This window comes from Lethenteron reissneri, chromosome 21 (assembly GCF_015708825.2).
Source record: "Lethenteron reissneri isolate LAM-NWPU_2019-01 chromosome 21, ASM1570882v1, whole genome shotgun sequence".
Classification (NCBI taxonomy): domain Eukaryota; kingdom Metazoa; phylum Chordata; class Hyperoartia; order Petromyzontiformes; family Petromyzontidae; genus Lethenteron; species Lethenteron reissneri.
Window position 1 is genome coordinate 12,852,034 of NC_083799.1, and position 23,273 is coordinate 12,875,306.

General features: G+C 55.7%; 1 protein-coding gene across 3 annotated transcripts in view; it reads right to left on the minus strand.

The window, feature by feature from the left end:
* Positions 1 to 22,748, minus strand: part of LOC133345252 (double-stranded RNA-specific editase 1-like) — a 212,762-nt gene extending 190,014 nt beyond the window's left edge. For all 3 annotated transcript variants that reach the window (XR_009755426.1, XR_009755425.1, XM_061555846.1), the window contains exon 1: positions 22,465 to 22,748. The gene's annotated coding sequence lies outside the window, so the exon portion shown is untranslated. The remainder of the gene's footprint in view (positions 1 to 22,464) is intronic.
* Between the last annotated feature and the right edge of the window lie 525 nt (positions 22,749 to 23,273).

Consider the following 23,273-nt stretch of genomic DNA (forward strand, 5'->3'; position numbering starts at 1 on the left):
ACAGCGACATCGGGCGCGGGGCGGAGCGCAGTCGCGTTTAGCACGGAGAGAGGGAGGGATGAAAAACGGGAGAAGTGTGACGATGGGGGGGTGGGTGGGTGCTCGTACGCCCAGAGGGAGCGCGGTGGGGGGGGGCAGGTGGGGGGGGGAGGGCAGAGAGGGAGTTAGGGGGAGGGGTAAGGGTAACGCGAAATTATAACAACTCATCACGATAATTGCTGCATGTCGGTCTATTATTTTATGGTCATTAATACTGCAATCGTGCCTCCGGGCGAGTCTCAGGCAATCAACCTTCAACGGGACATTAGTAGGAAGGAGAAACTACACGCGCAACAATACCAGCCTCAAAGTCACCCCCCCCTCCATCTCCTCCCCCCACCGACCTCTCCCCGTCGCCACAGACCCGCCGTCCCCTTATCTCCCCCCCCCCACGCCCCCCTCGATTTCCACTTTCCCAACCACAACCCAAGCACCCCCACCCATGCTCTCATTTAAAACATTGTTCCATCTCTACCACCAATTCTCACCCGCCCCCCTCGACTACCCCCCCCCCCCCACAAGGTGGAATGCGTCCAAGAGTCACGTGGCTGGAAATATCCAGATCCAATGCGACTGCGCGTGTGTCGTGTGCGTGTCTGTGTGGGAGCAGGAGCGTTGTGTGCGTGTCTGTGTGGGAGCTGTAGCGTTGTGTGCGTGTCTGTGTGGGAGCGGGAGCGTTGTGTGCGTGTCTGTGTGGGAGCGGTAGCGCTGTGTGCGTGTCTGTGTGGGAGCGGGAGCGTTGTGTGCGTGTCTGTGTGGGAGCGGTAGCGCTGTGTGCGTGTCTGTGTGGGAGCGGTAGCGCTGTGTGCGTGTCTGTGTGGGAGCGGTATCGCTGTGTGCGTGTCTGTGTGGGAGCGGTAGCGCTGTGTGCGTGTCTGTGTGGGAGCGGTAGCGCTGTGTGCGTGTCTGTGTGGGAGCGGTAGCGCTGTGTGCGTGTCTGTGTGGGAGCGGTAGCGCTGTGTGCGTGTCTGTGTGGGAGCGGGAGCGTTGTGTGCGTGTCTGTGTGGGAGCGGTAGCGTTGTGTGCGTGTCTGTGTGGGAGCTGTAGCGTTGTGTGCGTGTCTGTGTGGGAGCGGGAGCGTTGTGTGCGTGTCTGTGTGGGAGCGGTAGCGCTGTGTGCGTGTCTGTGTGGGAGCGGGAGCGTTGTGTGCGTGTCTGTGTGGGAGCGGTAGCGCTGTGTGCGTGTCTGTGTGGGAGCGGTAGCGCTGTGTGCGTGTCTGTGTGGGAGCGGTATCGCTGTGTGCGTGTCTGTGTGGGAGCGGTAGCGCTGTGTGCGTGTCTGTGTGGGAGCGGTAGCGCTGTGTGCGTGTCTGTGTGGGAGCGGTAGCGCTGTGTGCGTGTCTGTGTGGGAGCGGTAGCGCTGTGTGCGTGTCTGTGTGGGAGCGGGAGCGTTGTGTGCGTGTCTGTGTGGGAGCGGTAGCGTTGTGTGCGTGTCTGTGTGGGAGCGGTAGCGTTGTGTGCGTGTCTGTGTGGGAGCGGTAGCGCTGTGTGCGTGTCTGTGTGGGAGCGGTAGCGCTGTGTGCGTGTCTGTGTGGGAGCGGTATCGCTGTGTGCGTGTCTGTGTGGGAGCGGTAGCGCTGTGTGCGTGTCTGTGTGGGAGCGGTAGCGCTGTGTGCGTGTCTGTGTGGGAGCGGTAGCGCTGTGTGCGTGTCTGTGTGGGAGCGGTAGCGTTGTGTGCGTGTCTGTGTGAGAGCGGTAGCGTTGTGTGCGTGTCTGTGTGGGAGCGGTAGCGTTGTGTGCGTGTCTGTGTGGGAGCTGTAGCGTTGTGTGCGTGTCTGTGTGGGAGCGGTAGCGTTGTGTGCGTGTCTGTGTGGGAGCGGTAGCGTTATGTGCGTGTCTGTGTGGGAGCAGTTGGCGCGCTGCGCTACGAAATGGGATGACCGATTTCAATTCCCGCTCAACGGCCAGCAGCAGTGACGATTATCTGAACCGGTCCTTGGTCTCCCCTAGATCGACTCAGCCTAAAATGAATACCTCGTGCGCTGTGTAAACAACGCCACTGGGGAGACAAAGGCGGTCGGGCGTGGTGCTGGCCACCCACCCTCATAGTGTGCCGTGCCGGCCTTCATAGGTGCTCGCTAACAGCACTTGCCCGAACAGCATGTGAAGGCTATACGGGCGATCTTTATCTTTGTTCCTTCGTGGTGTTAGCCACCCACCGCCTCGTGTGCCGTGCCGGCCTTCATTGCGTGCTCGCTGACGGCACTTGCCCCAACAGCCTGTGAAGGCTATACGGGGGACCTTTATCTTTGTTCCATCGTGAAGTAGCCTTGCAAGGTTTGGCATACGATTCGACTGTAGCGGCGCACGTGGTCAGCGCCCGCGTTCAATGAAGCAGCGAACACGCCTTCAGCAGTCGGCCGCGTGTGTCTGCAGCCACGTGCGAGGTCGTCGCTGGGTCGCTCAGCAATCTCGCGCCCCCCACGCGTCGGGTGCGAGAGCTCGGCTCGGCTCTGCCACCCGGCTCGGCTCTGGCACCTGGCTCGGCTCGGCTCGGCTCTGGCACCCGGCTCGGCTCGGCTCGGCTCTGACGCCCGGCGCGGCTCGGCTCAGCTCTGGAAACTCGGCCCGGCTCTGGCACCTGGCTCGGCTCGGCTCTGGCACCCGGCTCGGCTCGGCTCTGGCACTCGGCTCGGCTCGGCTCTGGCGAGACGCGAGGCCGCCCATGCGATCGCGTCCCCGACAAAACGAGGCCCAAAGGGCCGCCAGTTAAACGGAACCTAAAATAAAAAAATACCACACCAATAATAATAATAAAAACATGGCGCGCGTGTTCTTCCAAACACCGAGAGAACGACATTTCTATCGAGCCAACCAGCCCAGCCGGTGCAGAGATCAGCCAACCGGCTATAATCGGCCAATATACCATCCAGCCAAAACAGACAGCTTCGTGATCCAGCCGGAACATTGGCCACCGTTCAGCCGGCACCACCGGCCAAACGGAGCGAACGGCTGGTAACACCGAACCGACAGAGCCGTCGATTGGCCAAACCGCTACAGATCCAGAGACCAGGCAGACCGGCGCGATGGGCAAACAAGCGCAGCACGTACGTACTACTAAAACCCTGCAAGCCAGCTATGGCTGCAGGGTTTTGGTAGTACATGTTGTTTATGACATTTATTGTGAAAATTCCGTCGCAGTTCCTATGATCACTGTTTCATTGCTTTCATGGCTTTATTTTGGTGATTTCGAAAAGTGTATTGGTTTAGCCATGTTTGTTTGTTGTAGTACAGAGTTACACTGATGGCCTTAATCTAGGTTGTCTTGTGGTTGTTGTTGTTGTTGTTTGACTTGCATCCCACTGGGATTTTTGCACACAGCCTTGGTGTACGGTGATTTTTTTCTGAAATATTTTGCTGTCTTTTCTTGGATTTTCTGTTTGCACTTAGTCACATATTCACTTTAAGATGTTTTCTTGTTCATGTTTTTGTTTTTTGTTTGTTGCGGTTGCACCCGATTCAAGAGCCGAATGGCTCACAGGGCTATACCTAATAAATGAACTTGAACCAACACCAGCAGCAGCAGCAGCACGGCTGGCTGGCGGGCGGATCGAGCCGGCCGCGTTACTCCGCGCCGCGCCAGTTCGCGCTGCAGTTGTCGCGGCGTGGAGCGCATCACCTGGGGGACGCTCTACAGCGGCGGGTGTCATGGGGCGATGTCAACGGCGTGCGCGCCGACAGGCCGCTGCAGCGAGGGACGGACGCGTAATGGCTTTGTTTTTAGTAACATGATCGCCCTTGTTGATGTTGTTGTTGATGTTGTTGTTGATGTTGTTGATGTTGATGTTATTGTTGATGTTAGGGGTTTCTATGGCCATTATCGCCTTGTGCCGCACGCGCGGTGGTGAGGAGAGGGCAGATAAATACCGAAATCGACAACGAAGCCAGTGGGAGCCATAAACCAACAAGGCCTGCTTCTCCTGCACCGCTCGCGCACCGAAGCCTTCTGCTGGTCAAGTCCATCATGAAGCACGACCACACACGAGACAAAGATCCCTCCGCATGGCATTAATAGACTGTTGGGGCAAGTGATGTTAGCGAGCACCTTTCAAAGGCTGGCACGGCACACGAGGGAGTGGGTGGTCAGCACCACGCACGGCCGCCTTTGAACACACACACACACACGTACACTCATATACGCATATGCACAAATACACATTGCGTATGCACACGCACGCACGTACACATGCATATGCAAGCGCACACGCGTACACAGGGACACGCTATCATGTACGTACATACATGCACATAATTCATGTGTAGCCTATGTAAGCTGATTGAGCGAGTGTTGTTAGCGAGCATCTATTCAAGCCGGAACTGCAGTCTATGGGACGGTACGGCCAACACCACGCCAGACCACCTTTGTCTCCCCAGCGATGATGATTACACATTGCACCATGTACTCAAACACAGTGGAGGCATAAGACCGGTTCAAGATATTCGCTACTGGTATCACGTGACCGCGAATCGTACTCTTGATCGTTGCGCAGTGCGCTAACCACTAAGCCCCCCTCCTCCCTTTCAATTAAATAGTCGTCTCATGAGCACAAACCTTGTGCAAGCTACGAGTTGAAAAGTTGGCGATCAGTCTAGACTGCGAGCCGAGACGCGACACCAGGAGCGTATCAGGTTGTCGTGGTGAAAATGTCACCCGAGGTAAAGTCTACACGGGCCGCAAGCAGTCGCTCGTATGCAACGACACCCGTACTACGAAATAAAATAAAATAGAAAGTCAGTGATGTGACGTGACTGGGGCGCTGCTGTGGAGCGTCCAGGGTAATTTTCGAACGTGTGCCCATAGCCCGGGACACAGCAGAGTTCACGTGCGGAGCGACGGAACCAGGAGTGGTTTTGTGCAAGATCAGCTCACCGCGTTAAGCATTCATTTCAGGACCCAGGACAGCTCCTGGTACAAAAAGCGATTATCTCACCTTCCGCGAATACAGCAAACCTCAAGTGATTTGCCTCTCTCACCATATCTCACCCGAAAATAATTAAATAAATATTGCACACATTCCATCAGCCACACGGTTTCAACCCGAGGATGTTGAAGCTTGGAAAGACTAACGGAGTTCAAGAGAAGTCTGACGCAGCCCAAGGACGTAGTCTGGGTGCGGGGCTACAAGGCGTTTGTATATATGTGTGTATGTATGTATTTTGAACTTCTTTCGCACCGTTCTAATCGGGTGAAGGACAACAAAGGACAGTCTGTTGTGTTCCAGCTGAATGCGGGGCTAGAGGGTTGTGAGTTCAACGTCTCAGTCCGAGGAGGAGACTCAGCCCGGTTCCCACCCGGGTCTCACTCCTGCAACAGAGCCCGGCGGTAGTTGGGGTGAGCGCGCAGGGTCAGGGCGGTTACACAGGGGGCGGGTGAAGCTGTGGGGTGAGCGCAGAGTTGACCATTACCCTGTCCCCACCCCCCACCCCAACACAATTCATCCACCGCCCCTCCCCCCCCCCCGCATTCACCCACCGCGAGAGCCACACTCGTAACCACGGTGAGAATCTCCCATCCCCCAACCCCCCCCCCCCCCCACCTGCTGTATACCAGGCGAGGTAGTTAACATCTCATCTTATCGCCGCCGTGGAGATCTTTGTGATCGCCTCTCGCAGGTGCGGACACGAAGCTGGCGCGGCTTCTGGGCGCGTGCCACGGACGGAATGGTCGCGGGCAGTCGTGGTACTGGTTGTTGTTGTTGCTGTTGTCGTCGTCGTTTTCACAGTGCTTTTGCACGTCTTGCTGTTGTGAGGTGTTGGACGCCAACATGCCGCAGTTAATAACGTGAGCGCGCAGACACACATTCACACGAAGATACAAAAAATTCCCCCGTGTGGCCTCACAAGAAGCTGTGGGTACAAGTGCTGTTCGCGAATAGAACCGGAATGCAACCAGAGGTGATGCGTGCGGGCAAGGTAACTATCGGCCGCTTTTGTCTTCCCAGTGATACTACGCACAAAACAACTCATTCAAGGATAAGTCGTCGTACACACGCAGACACACAATTAAACAAAGACAACAATTACCTAATCGGCTATTGGCGTTAGTGCTATCAGCGAGAACCTATTTACGCACCGTACCAAGTACTACTTTAATGCCGAGTCAATCTAGGGGAGCCCCAACACCGATTCAAATATTGACCACTGTTGTTGGTTTTGAGCAGACATCTAACTCGGGTGGCCGGGATTGTAGCGCAGTGCGTTAACCACTGCACCACCGCTCCCAATATTCCATTGACGCAAAGACAAATATCCTATCTATGGTCTGAAAAGACTGTTAGGGCAAGTGCTGTTAGCGAGCACCTATGAAGGGCCTGCAACGGCACACGATGAGGGTGGGTGGCCAGCACCACGCCGGGCCGCCTTTATCTCCCTAATGGCGATGATTACTGCACACCGCACCAGGTGCTCATTTGAGGTTGGGTCGACCTCGGGCATGCCCACAAAAACAAAGAGATTAACAACCTCACCGTGAACTTCAAGCAAGCACAATCAGGGCGGTCGCGCGTCGAAAGTCAGCTGATTATCGCGGGCCGTTTCAAAGCGCCACGTGTAAGGATCTAGTGAAAGGTACGTACGTATGGACGTATGCATGGTGAACGTCTTTCGCACCGTACGTAGCCAACCGCGCTAATCCGTAGTGCGGGTAAAGGCGCAACCCTCCAATTGTTCGCTCACGCCACCGCTGCGGGAATGACCTCGACTAGAGGGCTCTCAAGGGGGTCCTTTCGAGGGAATATTTTGCATATGTACGGTGCGAAAGAAGTTCAACATACATACAGACGTCTTGGAAGAGGCGATGTACTATTTCTTGCAAGTGCTGTGAAGGAGGGACATTGCCCGCCCGATACGTTGTCATTCTACATTGTTTCTTTTTTTTCATGCCACAGTGTTATTGACGATCGTGTTAAGTTTTTATCTTCTTCTGGAAGGAGGTGGTAGTACCCACAATTTACCCGCCCCCCTCCTCCCCACGCGACCTGCTGATCGACTAACAGCGGGGGTAACCATTCATCGTGACGGGTGAACGGAGGCGAAGAGGGGGGTGTGGGGGTGTAAGGGAGGTGCCCATCGTTTAAACTGCTGCTGCGCCGTCAGATCGATTCCGGCGACCTGGAGGTTGCAAGTCCACTTTGATGACCATGTCATCACGACGGCGTCTCTGTGTGGAGTGTGGGAGCGAATCTCTCTCCCTTACGCGAGCGCCACTGGCTGCACCTACAGGCCTTTAACACACAACTTGTGAACACACCCCCCCCTACCATACTTGTGCTGCTCTCAAACCCCCAATGGTTTCAAATGTGGCAGCCCTCACCACGCCGATGGTGTCTTAATGGGGGGGGGGAGGGCCCTATCCTCTGAAAATGCGTGAAGAACACTGAGCTACACGGAGAGCCGTGGGGTAAGATCACGAGTGGCGAGCCGTTGTCCCTACCCCGTCATGGGTTTCTCTTTTAGGTCGACTCAGCCTTGATGGATAACATCAGCACCGGCGAGATAACAGCGGCACGGGCGTGATGTTGCGTATAAATATCCCTCGCGCGCAGTGACGGACTCTATCGGTGCTCGTTCACAACACTCGCACCCCCCCCCCCCACCCACCCACCTCCTCCACAATCTGTCTGTCGATGTGGGGGGGGGGTTGTCGTTGCGCTTGAACGTGACTCGACGAAGGCCGACAGTGGTTCGCACCCTGCGTTGTGAACCGGGTAACTTGACTTCGCTTCTCGGCCACTGCGAACATCAGTGGCGAGTGAGGTCTGAATCTTACCAGCCCCTCCCCCCCTCCCCTCAACCTCACAGCAATCCGCACTGTTGGCGTGGTGAAGTATGGTCAAAGAACATTCGCGATGTGGGGATACCTTCATCAAGCTGTGTTGAGAACGGCCTGACGATTGATATTCGTTGTGTGTGTGTGTGTGACGTACGACTAAAAATGATGCACCTAGCTTGGCACAAGCGCCGTGGTGACATCGCCGCCACTTGGTGTTGTTGTTGTTGCTGTTGTTGTTACTGCTGTTGTTGTTGCTGCTGTTGTTGTTGCTATTGTTGTTGTTGTTGCTGCTGCTGCTGCTGCTGCTGCTGTTGTTGTTGCTGCTGTTGTTGTTGCTGCTGCTGCTATTCGGAAGCCACAGGAGCTCTGGCACTTACATACTAGAAATTGAAAACTAATTTCTTTAGAACTGATAAGTGCTAATTTCTTATCCTCGCTCCGCACGGTTGGCTACGTAGCTGCGAAAGAACTTCAACACGTACATACACACATACTACGCGGGCTACAGGTAAAAGTCCCGATGCGCTAGACACGCGTGCACAAACATCGCGGATACGTGACCTTACCTGCCTTCAGTTTAACACGTAGGCTTTCGCGACCAATATTATTCATAATCAACGTTTTTGGGTTTAGATCGCGTTATTTATAAATGTGTCGATGAGTTAATGATGATGTCACCCTGCTGCTGCTCTATTTAAGACCGGGAGTCAGAGCAGAGCCTCACCATTCTGGCGAATTGCCCGATGATGCTGGATGCAATTACCAGCGAAACGTCGTACTACTCAAAAATTGTAAGTTGTGGTTTCACGCTTCAACACACCGGTGGGCTAAAGCAGTGAACTATTTGTCTTTTGTCAACGTGACACTTTTTTGCTGATTGGCCGTGTCGGGTGGTGGAGGCTTACCTGCCTTACGCGTAATACGCACGCACACACAACGTCGCACGTATACACACCGCAACATCACGTGCGCCGAACATCGCGTATGGAATGCATATAATCGGATGGGTGTCACTAGCGCGCTTTTGGCTCTGTGGGTAAAATTGCCAATTATCTGCAAATCAGCAACGGCGGTGCCACGGGTCGCGACAGCCTCGACAGACCCAACATCAAGCGCTTCACTCTGGATACAGAGTCAGAGAGCGGCGCACACACAGACACGCTACACACACACACACGGGCACTGCACAAACACGCGCGCACAGAGGCACACAAAGACGGAGATTCCCCCGTGTAGCCTTAACAGACCGTTGAGGCGAGTGCTGTTAGCGAGTACCCATGAAGGCCGGCACGGCACACGATGTGGGTGGGTTGGACTTTGTCTCTCTCGTGGCGATGTTTACACACAGTTCCAGGTATTCATTTGAGGCCGAGTCAACCTCGAGGAGACCCAGGACCGGTTCAGATAATCGTGACCGCTGTTGGCCGTGAGCGGGTGTCGAACTCGGGTCTCTGGCAGGTAAAAAGCGCGGCGCACTGAACGCTGCACTGCCACTCCCCGCGCAACAATTACATACAACAAGATTCACACAAACACACCCCCATTCGTCTTTGGTTCATTCGGTGAAGTCACGTAGGTAAAACAAAAATAGATCACGACGACGTTTCAATCGCCAAACGTGACTTGACCGAAAGAACCAAAGAGTATGGATTCCTGCAGTCACGAAAGCATCAAATCGAGATTACACCCCCATTACATCCACCCGAATCGTACACAATGAGGGGGGGGGGTGGGTGGCTGAACGCGTGGGTCCGTGTCTCTGCGCGCAGTGTTTGGGTGCAGCTGCTACGCCCGCCCGTGAGGATAATGCCGGGAGCAAGGATTGTATTGTCATACTCGTAGTTCTTTCGGTAAAGTCACGTAGGTAAAAAGATGAAATTAAAATTAATTTAAAAAATTTTTTTTATTAATTTTAATTTCTATTTTTTTTACATACGTGACTTTACCGAAAGAACTAAGAGTATGGATCCTTGCAATCACGAAAGCTTCAAATCTAGAATTGTATTATCACGGGATCGTGGTGCTTCTTTGTGAATCCAGGCGTCACGCGCGCGCCTCCGATGGTGCACGTTTGGCGAAGTGACGATCCGAGTTCAACGCACGTGGTGCAGTGTGCGGTGTTAGCAAGAGGAGGAAGGCTCAGAACTCAGTTCAGTTTATTTATTTGTTAAAGCCCTTCGAGCCATGCGGCTCTTGAATCGGGTGCAGCCGCAACAAACAAAAACATGAACAAGAAAACATCTTCAAGTGACTACGCGCAACAGAAAAATCCATTATCTGCACCAGAACTGGTGCAGATAATCGGCACGGGGTGTTCCTCGTGAGCGGCAATCGAACTCGGGTCTCTGCCGTGCTCCTAGCCGCTGCTGCACTGCTGCCCCCCCCCAACCACACACCCCCACGCCTGCGCACACTCCCACGCACGCTCGCACGCGCAGGTCGGCAGACCAACGCACGCATCTTTTCTCAAAACATTCACACTTTCACACTTTAATTCTCACTCACTCTCGCACTCTCACGCAGTTTGCCCTCGCACGCGCACAGCTACGACAAGCGCTCTCTCTCTCTGTCACACAACATTTCAGTCTCTCGTATACACAGAAAAACACTCCTTCAAACTCATTCCCCGGTTACACACGCGCACAATTACTCGCTCATACACACACACGCACGCAGCGCGCGCGCGCACAGACGCACACATCTCGCATTCTAACACACTCTCACTCTCTCACCTCGTCCCGTCAACTCTCTCCTTCACACACACACACTCTCACTCGTATCCCTCCCCACTGCCTCCCCCCCCCTGCCTCCCTCTCGTCTCGTGCCGTCACGCGCACCATCTGCGCGTCTGGGGATCGCAGTCCGCGCCTCGCGAGGCTGCAGTTCCAGCTGCCTGCGATTTTCCTCCTCATTACCCACGCTCTGGGACAAACAGAGGATGGGTGGGGGAGGCACTGTGGGGGTCGGTGGGTGGGGGCCCAGCTTGGGGGGTGCAGTAAGGTGGGCGCACGAGGCTGGCGGACTCAGTTTACAAGGGGTGAGCTCTGCGAGGTGATGGTGATGATGATGATGATTGACGTCGACGCGTTTCTGTTCACAGCAGGATTCCTGATTACCGCTGTCCGTGATTGTGTCACCGGTATCGACTTTGTACTGATTAGGCCCAGAAGATCGAAGGCGGCGCACAGCGTTTGCCCACTTGACCGAATGCTGCTGGATTAATGTTATTCTTGACAGTCAGAATGAAAACTACATTTGCAAAGAGGCCGAGTGGACCGAAGCGCTATCGTGCATGCGCCATTGATTGTACATTGCCCCGTGTCGAACATTTATTCTTCTCATCCAATCACAGCGACTCCGAAACGCGTCTCATTCGAGATACGCCGCACGGACAACGGTGTGCGTATTCCACGGCACGCGTGCTCGCCACGAAATGGTTGCAATCGAGCGAACGGCACCGATTCGAACACGAATAAAAGTGCATCGAAACCACTCAATTAAGGCATCGCCTCGAGTGGACGTCGCAAGGGGAGATCGACTGCGGGCGTCTTTCGCCGGCAGCGTGGTTGACCGAGCTCAGCGTGCAGCGCCTTGAGGACTTGCAGGCAGCGCATGTGTTTCGAGCAGGGGGTCGGCAAATCTGCGGCTCCCAAGCCGCGTGCGGCTCTTAAAGGATCGCTTCGTGACCGTTATTCGCATTGCATCGCGGCTCTTGAAAAAGAATTGTTTTGTGTTTTTTTCACCGAATTAAAACAAACCAACAAACAACAAAAAGCTTTTCTTGTTCATTTGTTTGCAGACCACCGGTCTCGTGGATCCCTCCCTGCGCGTCGGGTGGTAGTCGATCACTATCCCCCCAACCCCATCCATTAGCACGGCTTACTAGGTATGGTGCGAAGGAAGTTCAACATGCGAACATACACGCGACACGTGGCTCCAGCGACGGGGCGTCTAGGACGTGGGGAGAGGGGGGGGTGTGCGATTGTCAACGACGTAGCTATCGAGTGCGCAGGCGGTGAAACTGCGCAATGTCCCATGGGTCGCACAGACCCAGGCGTCGCGATGCAAAAAGGCTTGGGAGGGAGGAAGGGGGGGGGCGGGAGATATTGGATACCCCCCCCATTGAATGTTTTGCCCCAAAACTCGTGCCAACCACGCTGCGCGCGAGCGAGGACGAGGTCGAGGGGGTAGGGGTGCTGAGCGGACGGGGAAGGGAGGCGAGGAGGAGATGCACGAGGCCGAGCGGGCGAGTCACGAGCGTGCTGCTGCGCGCGGCTTTCACGGTTTTACAAAACGCAGTCGCAAGTCTCTGCCGGAACACACACGGCGCCCGGGTGATATTCGGCACCCTCGGTGGTGGTGGTGATGTGTTGGCATCGCCAGTGTTTCCCCCACTCCAAACCCTTCCCCCCTTCGCCATCACCACGACCAAAAATAATTTGGAGAAAAAAAAGAGAAAATAATTCGCCAACAAACGAAAGAGACGCGATTCGGTTCCTCGGCGCGAGACGGCCGCGCGTGAATGCGGCGTCAATTGCAGCGCCCTCATCTCTCGTCGCGAGTTACGCGTGCACATCAACAGCAACAACAACAACATCATCAACAACAACAACAATCCACTGCTGGATGAGACTGTTCTTGCTGTGCGTGATCTCGTTGTGTATTTATGCAGCGCCCAAGTTCGAGGCGCGTGTCACAATGTCGCGGCTCGGCGAAGAGCGTCGGGGTACAGACAGCGAGTGGTGGGGTGAGTGGTGGGGTGAGTGGTGGGGCGAGTGGTGGGGCGAGTGGTGGGGCGAGTGGTGGGGCGAGTGGTGGGGCGAGTGGTGGGGCGAGTGGTGGGGTGAGTGGTGGGGTGCGTGGTGGGGTGAGTGGTGGGGCGCGTGGTGCGTGGTGGGGTGAGTGGTGGGGGGCGTGGTGGGGGGCGTGGTGGGGTGCGTGGTGGGGTGAGTGGTGGGGCGAGTGGTGGGGTGAGTGGTGGGGTGAGTGGTGGGGTGAGTGGTGGGGCGAGTGGTGGGGCGAGTGGTGGGGTGCGTGGTGGGGTGCATGGTGGGGCGAGTGGTGGGGTGAGTGGTGAGTGGTGGGTTGAGTGGTGAGTGGTGGGGTGAGTGGTGGGGCGCGTGGTGGGGTGCGTGGTGGGGTGAGTGGTGGGGCGTGTGGTGGGGCGAGTGATGGGGCGCGTGGTGGGGTGAATGGTGGGGTGAGTGGTGAGGCGCGTGGTGGGGTGCGTGGTGAGGTGAGTGGTGGGGTGAGTGGTGAGGTGCGTGGTGGGGTGCGTGGTGGGGCGCGTGGTGGGGTGAGTGGTGGGGTGAGTGGTGGGGCGCGTGGTGGGGTGAGTGGTGGGCGCGTGGTGGGGCGCCGATACAAGGACCGCCCAGATCGACAACTGCTCGGCTTTAGAGATCGGGCGAATTGCGAGTTCACTTGCTCGTCTACAACGAAGCAAATACCCCCCCCCCCCCGGTGTAGCCTCAACAGACGACTGCTAGCGAGCACCTATGAAGGCACGAACGGCGCGCATGGGAGTGGCTGGCCAACTCCACGCATATACGCACACACACAACCCTCCGCTTGAATATGCACTCAGATGTACGTATATGTACACACACACATACACACGCGCGCGCACAGTCGTGCCTATAGATGCCGTGGTGCATAGATGGCGGCTGGAGAATGCTAGAAGTGGTTTGCCGAAGAGCCCCCCTCCCGTTCGATGCGATCTGCGTCCCGAGTTGCATCCCCGAAGCGCAGCGACTACGATCCGTGCTGAGAATCTCCGCGCCAACGCAGCCCGCCGTTGCCATGCGCCGAGTGCTCTGCTCAACACTCGCTCGCTCGCGGTGCGCGTGGAAGAGCAAGCGATGGGCCCTGTGTGGATAGTGATACGTCGCTACGAACGCGGCAACTCTAGTTCGATTGCAGGTCACGGATGTAAGTTTCATGGCGAGTTAAATCTGCGTCGGTCCTGGGTGCTCACCCCCCCCCCCCGCCCCGCCCTTGATCACATCAGCGCTGACCAGTGTCGTGAAGAATGGTCAAATATCACCCCCTCCACCCAACCCCGACGCGGCATGAGGAGGCTTTGACAAGCGCCGCAAATGCATTTCACATAAAACCCGCGATTCGATTTCCTGCTGGCTTTGAGCACGCATTATTGGCGTAAGGAACTAGCACTAGGGTAATGCTATAATATATATATGTAATGCTATAATATTGTACCCTCTCTTTGCGATAATACCGTGAACATGTTTATAAAATAAGGACAAAACGAGGCGAGATAGAGGCGTCATTATGAGAACCATGTCGTAGCATTGTCCGTACTGCGTCATAATTTCGTGCGTGCTGTTATGGCATTATTGGTAACAGTAGTATTAGTAGCATTTCATTACGGATGAATTGCCGTGCGTGCATACAACAACAACAACCGCCGTTCGCCACTAAGTGGCGGTGACGTCACCACGACGCTTGTGCCAGGCCAAGTGCACATTGAGGCCACGTGAAGTGTCGAACGCCCGCTGGCAGGAGGTCACGGGGCAGACCCAGGTGCCACGGGTCGACTGACCGAGATGACCAAGATGCATACAGCGCACACTCACACACGCACACGCGCGCGTGCGCTCACTCACACTTTGTATTTGCCGTGCGAAGTTCTCCAGCAAGCCGCGCTATTTCAGGCGGCGTGTTAGCTCATTCAAAGTCAATCGCTCTCCGTGCCCATCACCGTTTGTATGAATACCGCCGCGATAGGGACAGCAGGACCAGCGCCGTGTGCTGCTCGAGGCAACGTAAATAGTTTATAGATTCTACGGAGGGAAATAAAAAAAAATAAAAAAAATAAACAGCGAAACAACGCGTGGGAGAAAATCACACCACTCGACGTCTCTCGCGTTTTTGTGCTCGTGGGCGAGATGCACTCCCGGCAGGTCGGGTCTGCATCTTGACCCTCAGTTCCACACTGAATTACAGGTCAAGAGGTCATCGCGGTCAATGTCGTTGACACCACCGCATCTCGCGGTTGCTTCGTCGGTGCCGCCGTGGCGAGATGTTAACTACCTCGCCTGGTATATAGGGTCGTGGGTTCGATCCCGACCCCGACGCCTGCTGCTGTATATTTGGAGGTTGCGTGTTCTTTCTCGCCGTTGTCGCGTGGATTTCACTCCGGGTCCTCCGGTTTTGCTTCCTCTCCAGCTATAAACACGCGATTTGAGTATTTGGCTGCTATCAATTTCCACGTGATAAGTCACTACGTTGAGTTATCATTTGTGGCCAGGTCGCTTCTGAAAAAGAGCTATACAGCTGAGTGGGCCTTACCAGATAAAATAAAAAGAGACTAAAAATGTTTTTTTGAGGATTCCCCTTCGGATGATACTCCTGGTCACGAATCTATCTTATTTTGCCATCTCCGAGTAGCGCAGTGTGCTAACCACTGTACCACCGCTCGCCCCACACACACACGGACACAAACTCACTCACACACAAAAATGCTACGACCCACTGTTTATTCCCATTGACTTACCCGAGCTGGTAAATAAAACAATTATATCTTGACTTCAAGCTTTCGTGACTGCATTAATTCATATTATTTGGGTCTTTCGGTAAAGTCGCGTAGATAGGTTCAAATAAAATAACAAAAAATAACAACATAAAACTACGACGTTTCGATCGCTTGTGTAATGTAATTACTGTAGAGTTTAATAGTTGACTTCCGTCCACTGCATCGCTCATGTTTGAGAAGGCGACACTCATCACGACCATCATCAGCAGGAGCCCCACCACGATCACCACATCTGTCTCTACAGCTCGCCATGCACCCACTCGGCGCGTGTACACACAACGTGGTGGAGCGGTGGCGCAGTGGTTAGCGCACTTGCGCTATGAACCCGGCGGACAGAGTTCGATTCCGGGCGACGGCTGAACGCCACGAGTGAGCGATCGTTCGCTCATACACCTCCCCGCCATCACCAACCCACATCGCCCAGCGTGGTGAAGTATGGCTAAACAACCTCCACGTCCAACAGCGTGGCTCTACAGGCCTGCATCAAGCGCGGCATTAATAACGGTTGTAAATCATTATTACGAATTACTATTATTACACACGCACAAAGTATAAATCATAGGCACGCACATTAGCGCAGAGCCTACACGCGGATGCAGATTAATACAGCGCAGATTAGGCGAGCGATCGGTCTATGCAAACCGTGATGTACGATAGCGCCCTGCGCGTTCATCGGGCGCCAAGCCCGGACCGAATGCGGCCCTAATGAAAACTCCGAGACGCCGCGGAATTTAATGACTGAGCGTGCGAGCAGAAATGTTAGTTGATGAGACAGACGGATCGTATGCGCGCTCTCATCACTGCATTAGAGTTCTCAGAATTGGCGTCATCATTAGTAGTATTATTATTATTAACGCGGAGTAAGCGTTGTGTACGGCAATAATTGTCATCAGCATTATAATAATAATGATGTGCAGCCCTTCGTCAATCCACTGCTGGATGATGCCCTTCCCACATTGGTCATGGGGGTTTCTGGACCATACTTTACCACGTCGGGCTGTGTGGGTTAGCGAATGGGTTGGGTGGACGTGGGGGCAATGGCACAGGACAGGTTCCGGTATCGCTCGCAACTGCTGCTGATACACGTGGCCGGGAATTGAGTTTAGGTAGCCGGCTTCAAAGCGCAGTGCGCTTCACCACTGCGCCACCGCTCCCGACACCGATATGTATAGACCAGCAGCAAATGCAGGACGAACTGTAGGTTACCTAGGCGGCAGCCCGGTATTGTGTCTTCTGTGCCTCGCAACTTGCTTATTCGAAGGGAATCAGCGCGAACTTCCGCTAGAACGACCACGGCATCTTCCGTTTTATTCACGGTCACGGCTGAACGTCAGTGGCCAACACCGCCGACAACAACAAAAGGATCCGTATAGTCGTGAACAGACTGTTGGGGCAAGCGCTGTTAGCGACCGCGATTGTCTCCCTACTTGGCGATCTTTACACACACTATACCAGGCGCTCATTTGAGGCTGAGTCGACCTAGGGGAGCCCCAAGACAGATTCATATACTCGTCACATTAATTGGTCGTGAGCGGGAATAGAACTCGGGCTCATTTCGCAGTGCAGTGACACCACTGCCCCACCGCTCCCCATGCTCCCACACACATACTAAAAAGACAAAGATCATCCGTGTCGCCTTAACAGACTGTTGGGGTAAGTGCTGTGAGCAAGCGTCTATGAAACCCGGCGCGGTACACGAAGGGGTGGTGTGGCCAGGTGCACGCCCGACCGCATTTGTCTCCGCCAGTGACGACGTTTACACACCTCACCAGGTACTCATTTGAGGCCGAGTCGACCTAGGCGAGGCCCGAAGACCGGCTCAGATAATCGCCACTGGCGCCGACCGTGGGCGAGATTCGAACTCTGGTCGCCGGGTTCGTAGCGCAGCGCGCTAGCAACTGCGCCACCGCTCCCCAACCCACACAATCACCCCCCGTGCGTCCATCACGAGCGTCTCCATCCCCTCACCCCCTTGCGTCCACCTTGCGTCCACCCGGCTGAGTCTGCGAGCGCGCCTCCTCCTCTCTCTCTGTGCGTGTCGCGTTCGCCTCCAACCACCACTCGGGCGGCGCAAGCGGTGGGGAGGGTTGCATTAGTCGTAACCGCAAAGGAGTGTAACAACCGAACCGGTTTACCGCACATCTCGGACACGTCTATGGCAATGCCAGTTGAATTCCATCTCGTGGCGCGGCAGTTGTAAAGGGGTGAACGTTTTAATCGCGGTGCGTTCGCTACTAAACTTCCACGAACATCGGTTACCAGCTCCCGGCTTTAGGAACAGGTCATGTATTCTGAAATCGGTTATTGGTTACCGGTTACCGTTGATCAACCCGAGTCACAAATCACCACGCGGGCACGATCCACTCCCGCACAACGCACACTTCTCTCCATCTCATGTCTCTCTCTCTCTCCTATCTTCTGCGCTCTCCTTTGTATGCATCTCTCCATCTCTCCCACGACACTACGGCTCTCTACAGACACACAGACACAAACTCACTCACGTACACACACACACGCGTACACACTCACGCGCTCGTAAATTCACTCTCCGTGTGTGTGTGTCGAGGTGGGGGGGGGGGCACACAGTGAAGTTTTTTTGGGGAGGGCGACCACGAATCCATTCAGCCTCTCGGGAGAACTGATCTGGTGGTAGCCGCGGTGGCGAGAAGATATCATCTCCCTCGCCTGGTGCGCGGAAGATTCGTCGGTTCGATCCCGACCCTGACGATGCCTGTTGTATATTTTGGAGTCCGGGTGTGGTGGTCGCGTGGATTTTTCTGCTAGTTCCTCCGGCTTTACCCCCCCCCCCCACCTACTCTTCCGCACTACATTAACAAACACGCGTTCAGATTATTGTGCTGCTTCTACAAATGCCCAACGTATGATGATGCTATCAGCCACTTCGATGTGTGAACAGGTCGCCTCTGATAAGGAGCTCATAGCTCAGTGGGCTTTACTTGGAAAATAAAATCAAAAGAGCACTGGACGCATCACGATCTCATTCATAAGCCAGCATCATCGCCGCTAAGCATCAACGCCGCTAAGCATCAACGCCGCGCTCCAACTGCGAGTTACACGCGCGCGCGCGCGATTCGCCTGCGACTGAAAAAATAAATAATGAACTCAAGCCGACAACTCCTCTCGTCGCTTTGAACCTGGAGTCGAACCCGACCCCTCCCCTGTAAGCAGCGCTTCAAATGCGACTCGCGGCTTCCTCACCACGACCGCTTCTTTAGAGTGTCACCAAAGTCACCAAAGTGACACTCTAAAAAAAAAAATCTTTCTTTTTTATTTTTGCCCACTGAGCTCTACAGCTCTCTTTCAGAAGCGACCTCGGGCTATCACACATGATCGCTCGACGACCGTGGCATCTAATCGTCGATGTGCGAATGTATAGCGGGACGAATACTTTAAACGCGTGATGTTGATAATTATGAATGTGGAGGGGGGGGGGCGGGAGGGAAAACCGGAGGACCCGGAGAAAAATCCACGCGGACACGGGCAGAAAAACACCGCAAACTCCCAAATACACAGCAGGCATTATAGGGTCTGGAGTCGAACCCACGCTCTCCTCCTGCATACCGGGAGAGGGAGTTAACAAGTCGCCACGCGCGGCACCGGATGTTCTCGCTACGACAACCATCCCCATGATGCAACGTGCAAGCAACTTAGCCAATGTTACGATTAATATGAACTAGTTAATTTAGTTGCAATATTGTTTTGAATATTGAAGGGATGTGTTTGGTCATCCACAGCTACTATTTGGTAACTGTTTAGATGCCAATTAAACCAAGAAACTGCGAATCAGTAAACACTTGTTTGAATGTAATTCTCATCACCAGGCTCCCCGGCGTAGACGAGTGCAGTCTCCCAACTCGTAGTAGCCACGACGTCTCTCTGCTCCCCACTCTTTGCGGTGAGTGGGGGGCCAGAGGAGACCACTGGCCGAAACGTCGCCCACGAAATGTGCTTCATTTTAAGGCCATCGTGTTAATGGCACGGGAAATGTTCAATTGTTGTTATCTGTGCGTGTGCACCACTGCAAAAAAACGCAGCTGCAGCATCACCAAATAATTTGTTTCATACGTACCAGGGGTTTTGGGGGGTTGTGGAAATAGGGGGGCGGGGGCGATCGTCGGTATGAGAGAGAGGAAGAATTCACGGTTGCCAACACGGCGAGGCGAGCGGGCGACGAGGCGAGGCGAGCGGTCAGGGTCTCGCGCGCGTCTCTCCCACCGTGGCCTCGGAGCCACGTGGAGACGAAACGGGTGGGTGTTCACAAATACGCGTCATCCCGAGGCCGCACGCAATGCGGGGAACGAACCGTTGCGTGCAGGGGTCACACTCGCTCACTCCCACCGGGTCGTTACACTCGCAAAGGCCCCCGCGACGACGCTCAGAGACAAGCCACGAACAAAATAAAAAAAGTACAAAAATTAACCGTAAACGCGAGTGGCTGCGTTGCAAGACGGCTCGAGTCTGGAGCGAGCGGTGGAGAGAGTTGGTGAAAGTGTAAATCAATGAAAGTGTCGATTAATTAACGCGAGCCAGGGGAGAGGCGCGTCTTCCCTCGGCCGACCGCACATTTACATTCGCCAACGCCGCCTTCTCGCACTCACGCACCACCACCACCATCATCACCACCATCATCACCATCATCACCATTATCATCCATGAGCTGCTCGCGATAACGCTCCCGCGTATAAGCCACCCGCCTACAACAAAAACAGACAAAGCTGCTCCCCGTTCCGGCTTCAACAGACCGTTGGGGCAAGTGCTGTTGGCGAGTACCACCTATGAAAGACCGGCACACGAAGGGGTGGGTGGCGAACACCACGCACGGCCGTCCGCCTTTGTCTCCCCAGCGCTGATGTTTACACGCAGCACCGGGTCATCTTGGAAGGCCGAATCACGACACGACCGTGCGCTACTGGGCTCCCCACAATCACACCCTCACAGACTCGCACCCTCATTCGCCCGCCTCCTCTGCACACTTTCACATGCTCACCCTGTCACACACTCACAACTTCAAAGACAAAGACCCTCCCCCCTCCCCCAGTATAGACTGTTGGGGCAAGTGCTGTTAGCGAGCACCTATGAAGGCCGGCACGGCACACGAGGGGGTGGATGGCCAACACCACGCCCGGCCGACCTGGTCTCCCTAGTGACAATGTTTACACACCGCACCAGGTACTAATTTCAGGCTGAGTCGACCTAGGGGAGGGCCAGGACTAGTTCTAATAATCGTCACTGGTGTTGGTCGTGAACGGGAATCGAACCCGTGTAGTCGGGTTCATAGCGCAGCGTAGCGCTAACCACTACACTACCGCTTCCCACTCCCATACATTCACAAACACGCTCACTCACCTACACCAACACTCACTCACCTCCACCCACACACACTCACCTACACCTCCACCCACACACACTCACCTACACCTACACCTCCACCCACACACACTCACCTCTCATACACTTAATCAGACACTCACCAACCCCGACGCTTCACACACACGCTCACCCACACACTTACCGACACCCCCCCCCCGCGCACACACTCACCCCAGACACACACACACACACACCCCACACACACACACTCACCCGCACACACACATTCACCCGCACACACACACACACCTCACACACACACCACCCCCCCCACACACACACACACCCGCACACACACCCGCATACACACACCCTCACCCCACACACTCACCCGCACACACTCACCCGCACACCCTCACCCGGACACACACACTCACACACTCACCCCACACACTCACCCCACACACACTCACACACTCACCCTACACACACACTCACCCTACACACACTAACCCCCCACACACACTAACCCCACACACACACTCACCTCACACACACACTGACCCGCACACACACTCACCGCACACACACACTCACCCGCACACACTCACCCGGACACACACACTCACACACTCACCCCACACACTCACCCCACACACACTCACACACTCACCCTACACACACACTCACCCTACACACACTAACCCCCCACACACACTAACCCCACACACACACTCACCTCACACACACACTGACCCGCACACACACTCACCGCACACACACACTCACCCGCACACACACACTTAACACACCCCAGAGACACACACACCCCACACACACTCACTCACCCCACACACACACCCGCACTACACACACCCCACACACACACACTCACCCGCACCACACACACACACCCCACACACACACTCACTCCACACACACACTCACCCCACACACACTCACACTCACCCCCACACACACTGACCCCACACACACTCACGCCACACACACACTCACCCCATACTCACCAGCACACACTCACCCACACACACTCACCCACACACACTCACCCCACACACTCACCCACACACACTCACCCCACACACACTCACCCCCACACACACTGACCCCACACACACTCACGCCACACACACACTCACCCCATACTCACCAGCACACACTCACCCACACACACTCACCCACACACACTCACCCCACACACACTCACCCACACGCACTCACCCACACACACACTCACCCCCACACACACTGACCCCACACACACTCACGCCACACACACACTCACCCCACACTCACCAGCACACACTCACCACACACACTCACCCACACACACTCACCCCACACACACTCACCCACACGCACTCACCCACACACACACTCACCCCCACACACACTGACCCCACACACACTCACGCCACACACACACTCACCCCACACTCACCAGCACACACTCACCCACACACACTCACCCCACACACACTCACCCCCCACACACTCACCCTGCTCAGAAACCCACCTCCCCCAAAACCCCCATGTGCCCCCCGCGGACGGTAGGCGGCGGGGGGGGTACGAGGAGGGGGGGGGGTTTGGGGTGCACGGGTGGGGGGGGGTGTACGAGGGAGCAGGGAAGTGTTCCGGGGGGGTGGGGGTGCGTGGAAGAAGAGGAGGTGGGGTGGTGGGGGGGGTGGGGGTGCGTGGAAGAAGAAGGGGGGGGTGGGGGTGGTGGGGGGTGGGGTGGGGGTCTCTACCTTTTTGTCGCGAGCGGCGCCTCCTCCTACGCTTCAGCTTGCGTCGCGCGCCCGGCGCCTGCAGCGCGGCAGCGCCGGGGGGGGCGACGCCACTGCCCGAGAACTCGGGGCCAGGAGGGACCACGCCGGGGGGCTGCTGCTGATGCTGATGCTGCTGCTGATGATGATGATGCTGCTGCTGTTGTAGCGTTGTGGGGATCTGCTGCTGATGATGATGATGCTGCTGCTGTTGTAGCGTTGTGGGGATCTGCTGCTGATGATGATGATGCTGTTGTAGCGTTGTGGGGATCTGCTGCTGCTGCTGCTGAGCTGAAGACGCCGCGGGTGACGGTCGTGGCAGCGGCGGCGGCATCGTTTCCCGGGGTGGGTGGGTGGGGGGGGCACCGGAGGAGAGGGAGTAAGAGGGGTGGGGGGAGAGTTGACGAGGGAGACGAGGAGGAGGAGGAGGGAGACAACGATGCAGAGTCCGGCTCAACTCGCCACCCGCTGCCCTCGGGCTCTGACAGGGGGAGGTCGCGGCCGCCTGTGTCCGCCTCGGTTTCTGCGGCGCCCTTCTCAATGCCACTAGGGGTGGGGGGGGTGGTGGGATGGGGGTGCCTCCCTCGCTTCGTCTGCAACGTTCACAGCGGGTGACCCGGGGAACTTGCGACGCCGGCCACAGACTCCGCGCAGTGCAGTCGGCCCCGCGCGGAACAGCGCGCTTCGCGCTCTCTCTCTCGCTCTCTCTCTCTCTGCCTGTGTGTTCTTTCTGCTCTCTCGCTCGCTCTTCCCCTCTCTCCGTCGCCCTCTCGGCGCGCTCCCCCCTCTCT